A 15,499-nucleotide genomic window follows, 5' to 3' on the forward strand; every position below is an offset into this window, starting at 1 on the left:
GTTGTTTTATTAACAATTTAATACATAACGGTTGCTTAAGTTCGATTATAATCAAATGAAATGGGAAAGTGTAGGGCAGCCAAACTTAGAAACCACGTGTTCAATCATAATTCATCAGTTAACCCTTGAATAGCCCGCTCATCTGATAATAATAATCAAATCGGTTGTGTAGTTTCTGAGATAATGAAGTTTCGTGATTTTCAAAAGTCGGCACGTTACAAATGAAGTTACAGCTCGATTACAGTAAAATTCAATAGGGTCTTCTGAGGCAGCTGAACCATTCATTTGACACTAATTTTGTGGAAATCGGGTCGGCCATCTCTGAGAAAAGTGAGTGAGTCCAAGTAGTCTTCGGAATATGTTCCTTTGCATAGCTGGATTTCACATTTTTAAACGTAACAGGCAAAGCAATATTCCGATTGCAAAACAAATCAATTGGGTCTTATGGGGCAATTAGACCTTCCATTTGACACTGGTTTTATGAAAATCTGTACAGCCATCTCTGAGAAACATGAGTGAGAATAAACAGTCTTCAGAACACGTTTCTTTTCATAAATTTTGAACCACAAGTTCAATCTTTGTGAAATTCAAAATTTAAGGATTTTCTAGGTAGCCCGTTCTTTTGAGACCAATTTTGTTTAAATTGGTTGTGTAGTTTCTGAGATATTGATGTTTCATGATTTTCACATTTTTAAACATAACCTCTAAACTAAAAATCCGATTACAATAAAATTCAATAGGGTCTTATGGGGCAACAAGACCTTTCATTTTCAATTGATTTCATGAAAATCGGTCCAGCCATCTCTGAGAAAAGTGAATGAGAATAAAAATCTACACATACACACACACACACATACACACACACACACAAACACACACACACACACACATACAGAAAATGCTCAGCTCGTCGAGCTGAGTCGAGTGATATATGCCATTTGGCCCTTTGGAGCACTTTTATACTTTCGGTTTCGCAAGTGATTGCTATACCTTTATAAGAGAAAGGCAAAAATTATGACTCGAAGAAATTGAAAATTCAAACTAAATTTCAATTTAAATTAAAACCAGAATTATTCCACATAATGGTGCAGAAACCTTTGTTATACATACTAGTCAGTAAACCATAAATCTATACCAATGTAAAAATTTTAATCTAACAATAATGATATTTAGGGTAGGGGACATATTCTAAGCAGCTTTAGGAACCGCCTGTGTATTCAGACGAAATACTCGAAACGTTTTGGGTGAAACTCAAACAGTAGTATATCAATCTTTTCGCTATCGTTTTCTCTGTCAGAACTTGTTTTCAGATTGTTAAACTAAGTTAGCAAACTTTAACAATCTTCAATCAAAGTTACCAATCGAGGGACACTATTCCAATCACCCCGAACCTATTTCAAGCAGTTTCCATATGTTTTGCAGGCGTTTTTTTTCAGCACCCGAAGTGGCTCCTGAATGGCTGCAATATAGGTCGATTTGTTTCAATTGCAATTGTTCACAGATTTCTTTGTGATTAACGGTATTTCTCATATTCGTAAGACAGCTAGACAATCAAAGTTTTCGTTTCCATCATTGAAATTGTCGATATTGGTCAAAATGCAGGAGTTTGAGGCCTGTTCACTTCGACTGATTAAAATAGGCGCTGCTGCTTAAGCCGTTCCCTACCCTACCATATTCCCCACACTCACGCTCATTATAGCAGTGACAAACACCGCAAACAGCCAACGCCACTAGCGGCCAGCAGCGTCAACAACAAATAAACAAAACGTAGAACTACGTGAACAATAAAACACAAATTTATGTACAAACACTAGTAATTATGACGAAAATTGCATTTTCTTGAACCACGAATTATGAGCTTTTGATTGGTGTATAAATCATCGTCCGATTCATTTGAGGCAAAATCATGTGTCAAGATGGCTCGAAGTTTTTTGAAAATTTCTCGGAAACCGCTTAACCACAAATTACCACAAATTGGATTTCGAACTCACAAATTAACCACTAAATATTGGTGATAAAAGAATTTAAAAAAAATATTTTGTCAAGCCATCTTGATATATGCGTATATGCTGTACGGATTCAGAGCCCGACTTATGGGACGATTCTAAATCCATACACATAGGGTTATTTATCAATTCTAGTCAGTCTATGTCGGTTGTTATGTTTTGAACTGCCATCATCCTTTAATAAACTGATCAGACGTACTGTTTTTGGACAATTTTTAACCGTCCGGTTTCTGTTTTTGCCGTTTCGAATCATTTTTTGTATACTGTTTGAATCTCCGAATCCCTAATGAAAACAGGCGAATAACAATTGCAAACTGATAGGGTTTCAATAATTGACAAAATGAAAGATTAGTTTCTAAACTGCCAGGAACGTGTTAAAGTTACTAAGTACCTTTTGGCTTTTCTGGTAGAACCGCGCCCAAGCATGGAAATTTTCACTCCCTAGCAAAATTCCATGCAAATGTGTTTTTTGATTCATCGTGTGTCGTCCGATTATTTTCACTCGCTCACTCACTGAATGATTCAAACACGATAATATTTTTTTGTATACAAGTTCACTTGCATTCAACAGTATCGCAAGAATCTTTGAGGGATTATCACCAGTGATACAAAATTATGAATCCAAATAAACGTTAGATTGCGTTCACATGTTTGCTCACCGGAGCAAGTAGGTATCTTCTATGCTTACGGAAATTGTAGCAATAGCATGTGGTATTTGAAATCACCAAGAAACATCGAGGAATATCACGGTGAAAGCACGGCGTGGAGAGGCCGAATCCCGTCTACAAGCAACCAACATTTGAAAGAATCGTTGCGATCTCTCGAGTGTAATCGTTTAGGATTCTTTCGTGAAATACTCGCTATATGTTCTCGCTCCACATAAAGCAGGCAATACTGAAACAAAATCATCAAAAAAAGCCATCAAATATTTTTTTGCTTTAAGTTGTTTCTTGCATGCGTGCAAATGTATAATGTTTACTAACAATGGTTTGCTGGGATTGGAAGCTTATGAATAGCACATTCAGAAATGATACCCCAACATGCGATACGATTTTTTCCACCCTTGACCGCGCCAACTGAAAAGGTCATTCTCTATCGTAAACAGTATGTGGACTAAATAGGCTGCAAATTGAGCCCATGAGAGCAATGATAATTGTTAGGCCAAACTTCCATCTCCAAATTTCACGACCATATTTGCAGAAAACACACTCTACTGTGCGAAGTTTCATAATAAGCTAATTTTATTGTGCACTTTGAGACAGATTCATGGAAGCAATGCTTGCTTTGCAGAATTTGCATCAATTTGTAGGTGTTCTTCCATTCACGGCTGGAGGTATTTGTAGCTATCACATTGCTGTACTGATTTTGATTCAAAACTGTACGGATTTCGATTCAATCGCAGAAAAGTGAAGGGATTTCGAATCGAGAGACGGAGTTTATTTGAATCATTTAAACACAATTTAAAATAGTTTTACGATTTTGTGATTGTAAATATCGAAAAAATAAAGAACAAAGCTTTGCCAGAAGCTATCATCAAAACTATACTGTGAATATATGATTTTATATTGATAAATCAATATTCTTGAGTGCTTAAGTGTACGGATTTCGGGTCCGCACGGTAACTGAGAATCTATTCCTAGAGAAAATTTCAAAAATCAAAGAATCTTTGTTCTCATCAAGTTCATTATAACTAAAATTTCGAATTACTCAAAATAACCCTTTTTAAATATACCTAAGAAACTGGCAACATTTCAGGTTAAAACATATTTATTTTCTTAATTTCTTGGCTTCAAATTAAATCCTTCAAAACAGCCACAATCGAAACAAAGATATTAGCAAATTAAAAATATAAATTATAAGCAGATCTGAGTAAATTTTACTTTCTTTTTTTAAATGCTGTAACTCGAGTTTTGCTCATAATACCTCTGAGTAATAAATGTTCTTGATGCAAAAAAATTCTCAGGAACACGATGAAATTATCGAATTTAGAATCAGAATAAATGTAATGTTCCATATGCGAAAAGAAGATACCTGGCAACACTGCTGCCAGAAATTTCTAAATATTTTTCTGAGTTTTTAACTAACTTTCTTCAAAAATCATGTAGGATAATTGCTTCTACATCCATGTCAACACTTTAATGATTTAGCCATCTCTTTATTTAGTCGATTATCGGAAAGTTTCACATAAAAAATATAGTACTAAAAAGTAATAAAGTTGGACAAGTAAGAGTGATGAAATGAAAAAGGTGTTGTGATGAATATAGGAACGATTACCCTGTGAGTTTATTTCTAGACGTTACGTATTTGTAACCAGAATTAAAAGAAAAAAGGGCAATTTTACCAAAAAAGGCGAGGGCCCCACAGAGCAAGGGGCGGTTCAATTGACAGCAATTTTGAGATTTTTGCATAGCGACCTTATACGAACAATTCCCCAAATCTTAAGTCAAATCTGAGAACGTATGTTTTGCACGTTTGAGATGTAATAAGCCATGTAACATTCTGTCGACCGTTCCAGGAAAAGCACTGAAATATCGAATGCATGCAATATAATTACAATTTTATTCATTGAAGCAGAGCTAATATTCCAATCGTTTGTTGAAAGAACGGAGGAAATCTGTTGTAAACTAACCTAGTGATAAGCATTTGCAATTGAACACGAATTTGTCCCCTGTTCCGATTTTAGATATTAATTTAACATCCCTGGAGTAGAACTTTCTGAGAGTCGCAGTTTTACGTGAAAAAGTATATTTAATTGCTTAGTTTAATAAGGCCTACACACCCACAAGATTTCACTGAATTCATGAATGGTGTTGCCACCTTCTGACCCTTCTGATGAGCTTTTATTAAGATATTTTTTTTTTTTTGATTAATGATTTTTATCAGCTTGAGTGGTAGTCACCGATTTTGTAATTTAGGCTCATATAAATCTCAAAAGGATGAAGCAAAAAGCGTTTTAAATCTGTGTTCTGAGTTAGACCTGTGAAATGGTAGGACGGTAGGATAATCGGGTAAAAATTTGATTATTTCCAATTTATTTTGATTTTATTCTGGATAGCATAACTCAGCAATTCAAATGAGTACTCTGGAAGTAATCACAAAATTCTACATCGTTGATTTTATAAATTCATAAATTCAGCAAAAGAATTCATTGCTGGATAAATAGAATTTTCATTTGGGATTTTATATAAATTCGCTGATTCATCAATAGTTAACAAGAGCCGCAATAACTCGAGTTTTCCGATTAACTTGATTCCAGTTAATCTACTATTCGAATCAAAACTCAACAAGAACCATGAAGTCACGAGTAAACCATGCAGACAACCACGACTGGTGAATTCGAAAAAAAAAACATTCTTCTTTTCGAAATCCCAACATTCACAATTGAACAATTTCAATACGGGGCAGATATAAAATTAACATTCCTCGAATAGCTGGGCTTGATTCTTGTCTCCCACAATGTTTACGCAACAACCAACTGTTGTTGGTTTACCTGGGTGCCGCGCCGGCAGGAAAATTTCATTCTTGAGAGTTCCCTTTTTCGCTCACTCACTCACTCACTCACTCACAGGTGCAATATGTTTTTCCGTTCTCGGCACTCCGGAAAAGTCAGCTGCTCTTCGGTTGTTCTTGTTCCTGTTCGATGTGAGTGACTGCCCATGTGTACGGCGGCACCCTTGCACTGCCATCTGTTCGCCTTGCTGTCGGTGGTTTGGCGGCTTCTGCCACTCAATATAACACACAGCCAGGACTCGCTGGCCGTTCAGTCTGCGAGAAACCGTTGTCCCGATGCCATGTCTCCGTGTTCGGCTGCGATGTGTGATCTAGTACATAGGGTGTTAGTACATAGTTTTCACTGTTGTACATAGGCGAGTGTGTGGCGAACGGCAGCAGCAGCAGAACTACTAGAGTGTGTAGTAGCAGTTCGAGAAAGTAGTGGAAGCAACGACGTTCTAAATGAGTGTTGCAGTCGAGCCAAGTTCGGTTTGCGGGAAAAAGGTGCATTACTAGAGGATATGTATCGGTGCTAGCCTTTTCATCCTCTTGAAGCAACCGATTAGGGAGGTGACGTTCGACTTATCAATATGCATGTGTGCATGGTTAAAGTTGAACAGTAGTACATCGTGTTTTGGCAAAGGTTGTCGATTGGATTTTGATGTTTTTTTCGTGAAACTGATAATTTTAAGGATCACAGAAATTCCTGGCCGCGGCTTCTAATCGGATTCGGAGTGCCTCTCCTGTTGACGCTGCTTTCAGGATGGGAACAACGTTTACATAACCACACTGTGGAAAAGACGGAAAATGTGCAGAACAAAGCCGGATGGAAACTGCAACCAGTACCGCACACCGTTCCGCACCCGATGATGGTTTAAAGCTTTCTTGTACGCTCTGTGCTGTGCTTTTGCGTGCGATCGGGGAGCAGTAAAATGAGTGGTAAATACGATAATAGCCTGCACGTTCTGAAGGGAATCGATTATGGGCAGCAACATTGGAGCAGTTTTTCAACGTTTTCTTTTCCGCTGCTTTCACTCAACCCATTTCACGTCGTTGTTAGTGGTTTTTCACATTCAATGTTAGTAGAGTAGTTCGGTGTTACGACGTACAGTCTGATATAAGTGTGTGATGTGTTTCTGGTTTTCTTTTTTCCCGACAATGACTTACGTCTAGACGCAGAAGAAGATGTCACCTGGTAGTGCTTCGCTGTTTGTGATTCTATTGATTTCCCTTAAAAGATGTCATTCTGTGTGTGATAATTGCTTGCCGCTCGACTAAGTAATAAAATAAATAAGAAGAAAGATTCATGTAGTAACTAGTCACTAAGAGTGTTACATAAATAGATGTTGAGTGAAATGTCGTAAATTTATGCAGTTATTCAACTAATAATCGTTCCGGTGAGTGAGAAAAGCGGTCAGTGTTGTGGGTTTGTTTTCAGTTCTGCGAAGAAATAGAGGAGAAAATCATTGCCAAGTTGTACAAAGGAAGAAGCAATAATACCCTTCCTTGCGCTGGAAATGGAAATCAAGCGGAGAATGGCGAAGTAACTAAATCCCCTTGAAGCAAACGGGTTTGCCTCTAGTTAAATACTGTAGTGATCGATTTGTGTCGTTCTTTATTTTTAAGTTGAGCTGTATACAAAACTATAGGATTAGCAAGTTGTCGCGGTGTGGAACAAAACGTAAGTGTTGTTTGCTAGTGAGGATTTTTTTCACAATTAATAAAGAATTACTCCACTCGACATTCGATGATCATAATTGTGCCTCTGGTCTTAAGTTAGGTTCTATCGGAACCAACTCTCCTCTGAAGTGTCATGTTTAACGTTGTTTGTAAAAAATATCCATGGGGAAATGTGAAATAAATTACCAGCTAACTGACTGCTGTCATCGTGGCGTTTTTTCTCACATTAACAGTGTTGATAAAGTATACATTTCTCAAGAGGCTAGGAAAAATAGAACCGAAGCGAGGGAACTGTTTCAGAATGATTTTTTTTTTCGCTGACCGATGAATAAATTCAAGCAAAAAATAACAAATGATAGCACCAGGGTAGAGAAATGTACTGGTACGCTACAGTATTCACACGACAGCAGCAAGATTTTTGTGATTACCTCTGTGGAATGAAACACTACGCGACAGTAGCCGCTACCGAAGTTTCATACGATCTGCTTTATCTCTTGCTTTTTGTCACGAATTCAATATGAACAACAATTCTCTCGCTCACTTCTTTTTATATTGTTGTCATTGTATAGATCGTGTGTTATTGACTGTAGCTGTCTGTAGTATTTATTGCATTTATTACGAATTGAAGTGGAATCAATTTTTTAGCGTCAATTTTTATTTGGGCACGAGAACGTTAATTGAATTTGTAAGATTCATGCTTTTATTGTCCTGTTTTTGATTAAATATGCAAAATTTGGATGAGACTTTCGCTACAGCGAACTATTTCCGAATGAAAAGGTTTAGAAGTTGAGATTAAAATTTTCCGGTGTACACGATTGATGATATTTTTCGGCAGTACATCCATAGTAATTATTAATTTTCCATCTTATTACTGTGCTAAACTGTCGCATGATTGCCAATTATTGTCATTCGCACAATGCGACAGTCAAGATGTCGAAGCGGCTGGAGATCGGCACAAAAGAGAACCGTTAACCGTCCGTGTTGGCTTTAAGTCACACGATTCTCCCAAATAGAGAAGCGTACAGTTGAACGCTGCTGTCGCAGTCTGCAAGAGAGGCAACAGTATTTTTCGATACGGTGTCATGCAAAAATGTCAACTGTTCGACACACTGGATAGCACCGTTTCAAGCGAGTTTTGCCATTGACAACCCAAAAGGGAAACTTCTGAATCTATCGTTTGTCATGTGCAAGATTAATTTTTATTTGTGGAGATGATAACTTTAAAATGTTAAATGTTCATGTAAATATTATTACAAGTAAAATTCCTTATTAAATGTGGGTTTGATATTCTGACGACGTTCAACCATAATTTTTCCTTTATTCCAATAATACCTTACAAATTTATTTAGTGGTTATTCAATCCGAGTTTTTTGTCGTGGAAAAATGGTTCACTTTTTTCTCAATTCGAAAATAAGATACAAGGCGTCTCTTAATCAGAAATGGAGGCGCATAGTCAATCTCAATTTGGACGTCGTTTTTGCTTAAATCTTATTTTGAAAATGATCATAAAATGCGATAACCTTGTTTCTAATTTGTGCATATTTTTTTATGTTACATCGGTTATGTTAATATTTCGTTCTCCTCGTCAACTTCAGCAAGATTTTTCAAATGGCTCGTTTTTTCTGCAATAAAAAACTTTTTCAAATAAGAAAAATAATTGATGAAAACTACTAACAAAATATTTATGGAGAAAATAAACCAAACAATTTATTAACACTACGAAAATTTGTGCAATTGCTACAAAACTGATAATACCGTATTGAAGTCTATTAAGCTAACCCGAGAAAAGAAAATTTCGGTTGGGTTAAAAAATCACCGCAAATAAAAGTAAAAAGGTTACAATAGTCTGTTTCCTTAGTGGATTGTAACCTTTTACCCTTTTTATGAAAAGTTAATAGGCCGCAATGTGATGTGAAGCCATGAGCGAAATATGAGAAAACATAGATTTAAAAAAAAAAACGTTGTCGAAGTTTCCCAAATAACTAAAACGTTGTAAAAAATGTAAACTGTAAAAAATGTTATGAAGATGTAAACATAAAAGCTATTAAAACTCTCAAAATTTCACAAAACTATCAAACGTGCGAAATAGTGGAAAACAGCCAAATATATGACAAGATTGTCAGATAGAAGTCAAAAGTAAAATATGATAAAAAATAGATAAAGCGACAAAAAAAATAAAATGCGAAGAGGTAAATATCGCAAAAATGTCTACAACGTTACAATTGAAAAGAAGTGTTGAAAATGTTGGATTTGCAAGCAAAAATGAATGTCAATACTATCAAATACGTAAAAAGGTAAAAAGAAAACAAAAGAATATTATATTAACAATAATATTGTAAATAAAGAAAAATCTGAATTAATCCACCTAGTAGTGCAGAAACCTTTGTTATACTAACTACCTATTACTTTATACTTATTAGACCAGTAAACCACAAATCGTATACCAACGTAAGTCCAATTCCAATAATAAATGAAACTAATTTAAAAGATAGTTTTCAGAAGGTGAACCAAATACGATCATTGAATTAAAGTTAGAAGCAACTCCATTTTCTTTCTTGAAATAATCGAACGTGAGGAAACAGTTATAGATAACAATGATACTCATTTCATACTAGAACAGCAAATATGTATGTTAGTTTAATGCAGTTCAGGTTTGAGTGTCACTTTCGCTTTATTTTTAGAAATCCCAGGACCTAGAATTATGAATCAGAATCTTATATTTTTTACGAATTAAAGCAAATTTCTACAAACCTGCTCTCGAAAATTTATAGTTCAGAATTTTACGGGAAAAAAACTATTCATGAAAGTTGTCAATTTAATTTTATCTCGAATGCATTATCTAAAAATGAAGGTTTTTTACAAGATTTGTGAATTTTGGATTTTTAGAGTGTAGTCGAGAACATGACATTTCTTTTCGAAGGTCTAGTCTGTATGATAAAATTCGAAATAAAGACTTTATAAAACTTGCTGCGATAACGAGAAGCGGAATAACATGGATACTCTGATTGCACTTAGTCTTAAATTAGAAAGCAATATTTATGTCTAACATGAGCATAGTGTTTCATATCATAGAGATAAGTAACTTTTCACCTGTGCACACTAGTAAACGAGTATAGCCATGTAAAGTTGCTTCAGTTTCATCCAAACTGTAAATCATCGCATCTCGATGTTCACAATTTCTTAAAACTTTTTCCTTGTTTTGCCAATTACGTTCACCATCAGCTGTAGATTCCTGGTGACGAGTGAAACGTTTATTCAGAACTGAATTTAAAACTTAGAATAGAATAAGTGTTCAACTGAAAAGTTTTCCAGTTGTTAAAAATGTAGCATTGCAAACGGGTGGCACTAACATATTCGTACGTAAATAGGTCTATACATCTTTGGTAAAGCTTTTCAAAATATCTGCATCGCTAATTGTGTTACATTTGAACACTGTGAGATCAGATTTTGTTACAATTTTTGGCTCCCGAAAGCTGTAGAAGATTCTTACTCTTCGCAAACATGGGTTCAACGTACAATTCAATATATATTTTAGAGAAAGTGAGGACGGAAGCTTTTTTTACACCTGTTAAGACGCACCACGAAGAGTGTAAAAATTATGCAATGTTGTCAATGATTGTTGATTTCTTTTAAGAGATAAATAGCGATACAAAAAAAAAGAAATAGATGGATAGAGAAGAAGAGAGAGCAGGGAGAGAGAGATGAATTATCCAAAAAGTAAAATATCCCATGTCTGAAATATACTTCGGTCAAATTTCTACAGTTCAAGGTACCAATAAAAATTCAAACCTAGTATGATTTTTAAAGAGCTCTCAGCGTTCATTCGAGCATGCGAACATCGAAATCGGAATATGCGTTCTGTAAAATGAGCGTTTATTTTGTTATTTTTTGTTTCGATTCTGATATACTATACATATTAACAACATATTTACACATATATACATACAAGCACACATACCCATACATACAGAAATTGTTCAGTTCATTCATTTTGCCTTAAAAGTTAAATATCTTATGTGAAAAATGCTCTTTGATCAATATATCGAAATCTAAGCCATTAATCAGAAATCTACTCGGTAGCATTCTGGGGGAGCATAGTAGCTTTCGTTTGCGTATAAGATCATCAAAACCGGATATTGCGTTCTGTAAGAAAGGTGCGTTAGTTTTTTTGCGGCACATACATACAGACAACATACATACACACACATACACACATACACACACACATACACACGAACAGACATTGCTCAGTTCGTCGAGCTGAGTCGAATGGTATATAAGGTTCGGCCCTCCGGGCCTTGGATCTCTTTTGCGTTTTTCGACCGATTTTATAACCTTTGTTTAGTATAACAAAGGTAAAACGACAAAAATATCAAATTTGTTAAATACAACAAAAAATGTCCAAAATTACAAAAAATGTCCAAAATTACAGAAACAGTCATGGGGAGGCGGACTAGTGGGTTTTCTGTTTTTTTTTTCTTTTTATTAATCGTTACCTCTCAGTTGTGTTACAGGTGTACAACCTATCATCGTTGAATGCGATTTTTTTAAAAAACGTCTCAAGTATGACGCACAAAGGGAGTGTGCTCGCTTCTAATATTTCGTAAAGGTTTCTTAATAAACACCGTTTCAATAAAACTGATTCAGGAAAGAATATCTTGTAAAGTGTGTTCGAATTTGTTGATCAGCTTGTGTGTACCTTTCTGCTCAATGCGAGCAATAATTACACTAACTGAATACAAAGCGTCTCCATCGAATCAATGTAAGAGGTCAATCTCAACTTGTCACAAAAAAAAACAAAACCAAAAAAAAACTAATTTCCTGTTCATTCTGGTAAGGTTCTCGAACAAGATAAGAAATAATTTAAGAAAACTTTTAATAAAACATTTGTGGGAAAAATTAACCAAAAACTTTCTGATCTTTATGAAACATTCCGGTGTGGTTAAAACATTAATCTGCATTCAGAGAAAATCAAGCAAAATATAATAAAAATGCGGGTGAAAAATAATACATAACTAAGGTAATATTAAGATAAAACTGAAAGAAGAAAATACTTTCAACTAAAAACAATAAAATTGACCCCAGAAAAGTCTAATTGTTCATTTTAACGTCAAGTTTCTCCATATTCTCAAGGTAAATGTTTTTACCTCTCGATTCAGTCGAGCAGACGAATGTTATGGTGAAATTTGATGGTAAATTGAAATAAGAATGATAGGATGAATATAGGTGTTAAGGTGAGCAAAAGTGCCATTACTCCAGATCAAATCACTACAGAGTCAAAATAAATGCAAAATAATAACAATCATCGAATCAATGAATATCACGAAGGCGTTAGAAATTCCAAAATAACTAACTACATTTATATTAAAAACCCAGATTGGTACCGTAATGCATCAAATTTCGAACACTTAAGCTATGATGTAACTTCTTGCGCTAAAAATTCAACAAAAAATGAACTTTCTCATCGATCTTGAAGGTTTAGCATGTTGGTTATTTTATTATTGTTGCAATTAAGTGCTATTTATACAGATTTAAACACATTTTATACACGAAAACAACGAGATTTAAGAAATCGGCTTTGATTCAAACTTCGAACACTTCAACGTAATCGCTAAGAGATAGATAGGCAAACCGTCTGAATACTGACTGACACTTTTTTCAACGCCTGCTGATTCCCCGGAAGTGGCCCTACAGTAAAGAACCATACATCACTGGATGAAGGATACTCCAAGGAACAAAATGGTGTATAGTAATCATGCTATTTATTAAACTAGCTCTAATAATTCGATTTTTATTGTGAAGTGTTCGAAGTTTGAATCAAAACGGTATATGGCAAAAGATTCTGAAACAAAATAGAAAAAAAAATTAAAAAAATTACGAGTGACAAAAAAGTAAAATAGAACAAAAAAAAAAAATAAACAGTGTCATATATGCGAAAATTGACAAAAAAGATGAGGTACGAGAAATGTATCTATGATAATATATGGTTTAACATACCCACCTCCTTTGGACGGAAGGGCTTTCCTATAGAAAAAAAATACACAAATTTCTGCATAACTCGTGAATTAATAGAGCAAGCGGAACCAAAATATAATCAGCTACAGAACCTCATGTGTATCAACGAATTTGAATTTCATGTATTTAATTAGCGTGGCAAGGGGAGGGTAGAAAGTTTGAAAAGGTTTTTGGTAAGACACGACCGCAAGGTTAACGTAGAAATACGACAGCCGGTCTCATACATTGATAGGTTTAAGAATACGATCGATATGTTATTATGTTGATCCTGGTAAAAAAAAATGAAAAGAAATTGTGCTACACATCATAAAGTCATTTGGTTATGAAGCAGTTAAAGTTTTTCTGCCACTCGCGCGTAATGATATATTCTGTTTTTTATCTACTACCTGTTATAGACAACTTTTCTAAGCTGATAAAGTTTTGAAAATGTTACAAAATGCTACCGGGGTAAAAACAAAACGATATCCATCCTACACTTCATGCAAATGGCAATCTGTAACGAAGAGCGAACAGTAGGTAACATTTTTCTGCCTCTCGCCAAAATATTGCGGACGTTGGTAAAATTTTATTAATTTTATCCACAGTATTACAGAAGGATACTATTTGAACACATATGTATTGAAACTTGATCTACTTATTGCATGATTCATGATTAACATTTTACGTGTCTTTAAAAGTCTTGATATTAATAGACCCATATAGGTCCAATGTTGTGCTTCCTAACTTACTATTCAACATCGCCATTGAAGGTGCAGTACGAAGAGCAAACGTGGAAAGAAACGGTACGATCATCACGAAATCTCACATGCTTTTTGGTTTTGCGGACGACATCGGTATCATCGGTATCAACCGTAGCGCCGTGGAGGAGGCTGCGAACAGGGCCTTCTACGAATTGCGTAGCCAGCTTAGGTTCCGTAGTTTGCAAACTCGCACAAAACTAGCGCTGTATAGGACGCTGATACTCCCGGTGGTCCTTTACGGACATAAAGCATGGACGCTTGTCATGTAATTAAAACTCAAAAGATAAACCAACTAATAACTTTCCCTTTCCGAAAGCTGTAGGAAAAGAAATCGTATACGCTCAAGAAAGCCGATCGACGATTCAACCATGTGATGAGAAATGATATCGCTTAAATTTATCTTGGAGGCTTCCTCGAAGATACTATGAGCAAAAATCACACTTTGAAAATTAAGGCCACGTGAAATTATTTCTCATACTTAAGCAAGTCTGCAATAGCAGCATGCTGTAGCAGTGTTGCTGGAAAATTTCAATTGTGAGCCGTCCGTCAGACATTCAATCAGTTTGGGGTGAATAGCTGTTTCTACAAGCATCGTAGCGCCTTACGGTCTTCAGAAGAAATTTTTCCAGGAAAATTTCCTACAAATATCATGTATCGATATATTTTTTCTAGAGAATAAGTTTTGAAAAAGTTAACTCTCCGATATAAAATCGTATGGAAACTTTAACAATCGGGCGCAAATCGGGCGTTTCACCGATCGATCTGAAAAGTTACACAGTTGTTATGGGACCCATACGGAACGCGAAAAGTGCATGGGAGCTAACATTTATATTTTGTCCCACCATAATGCCCATTTCGTGAGATTTTGTTCGTTATTCGATTTGTAAAAAGCTACTGTGAAATAAACACGGGTGCTATATTTACTGACTGCAACGCTTACAATTCTAAGCAGTAAATAGCACTCCGATTTTTTGATATTGACCTCATAATTACTGTAGTACCTAGATATGGAAAACTCATTTTTACTACTCCAACTGAAAACATGTGGTTGTCCTTAAAATAACGGTTGGTTTTAGTTTTTACAAAACAAAAGACATACCCGTATGTCGACGGTATTTTTCACACAGAGAGGAGATCAAAAATTTAGCGCTGTGGAAGGTGCTGTTTACTCTGTTGGTTCGTCCGCTATGGAAGGCAACGAGATATTCGAAATCACCGCCTGTTGCTGGCGGAATCAATGCATAGTAAATTACCCTATTGCAACAGTAATAGGCTATATCGCTGCTGCTATCCGTTGCTAGTTAGTTAGGACCGTCCTAGTGGCCATCCACTAGAAAAATGATCCATTTGAGCGGAAGTAAGATCATATATAGTCTGAAGAGTGCATTCCCGGCTAACTAGGTATAATATTCTATCGACCTTGTTTGGGAAAGCGAGCACCTACCGCTAACGTTGCTATCACTACCACTACTGGTTCCTTAGTTAGGACCGTCCTAGTGGACATCAAGTAATAAAATGATTGGTTTAAGTAGGAGCAGAAGCTTATATAGGCCGGACACGATTATC

At 35.6% G+C, this 15,499-nt stretch overlaps 1 protein-coding gene across 7 annotated transcripts in view; it reads left to right on the top strand.

Annotated features, from left to right (window-relative positions):
• Positions 1-5,779: 5,779 nt before the first annotated feature.
• LOC129718573 (uncharacterized) overlaps positions 5,780-15,499 on the top strand; it is a 310,807-nt gene continuing 301,087 nt past the window's right edge. For all 7 annotated transcript variants that reach the window (XR_008726972.1, XM_055669465.1, XM_055669469.1 and 4 more), the window contains exon 1: positions 5,780-7,179. The gene's annotated coding sequence lies outside the window, so the exon portion shown is untranslated. The remainder of the gene's footprint in view (positions 7,180-15,499) is intronic.

Source organism: Wyeomyia smithii, chromosome 1 (genome assembly GCF_029784165.1).
Source record: "Wyeomyia smithii strain HCP4-BCI-WySm-NY-G18 chromosome 1, ASM2978416v1, whole genome shotgun sequence".
Classification (NCBI taxonomy): Eukaryota; Metazoa; Arthropoda; class Insecta; order Diptera; family Culicidae; genus Wyeomyia; species Wyeomyia smithii.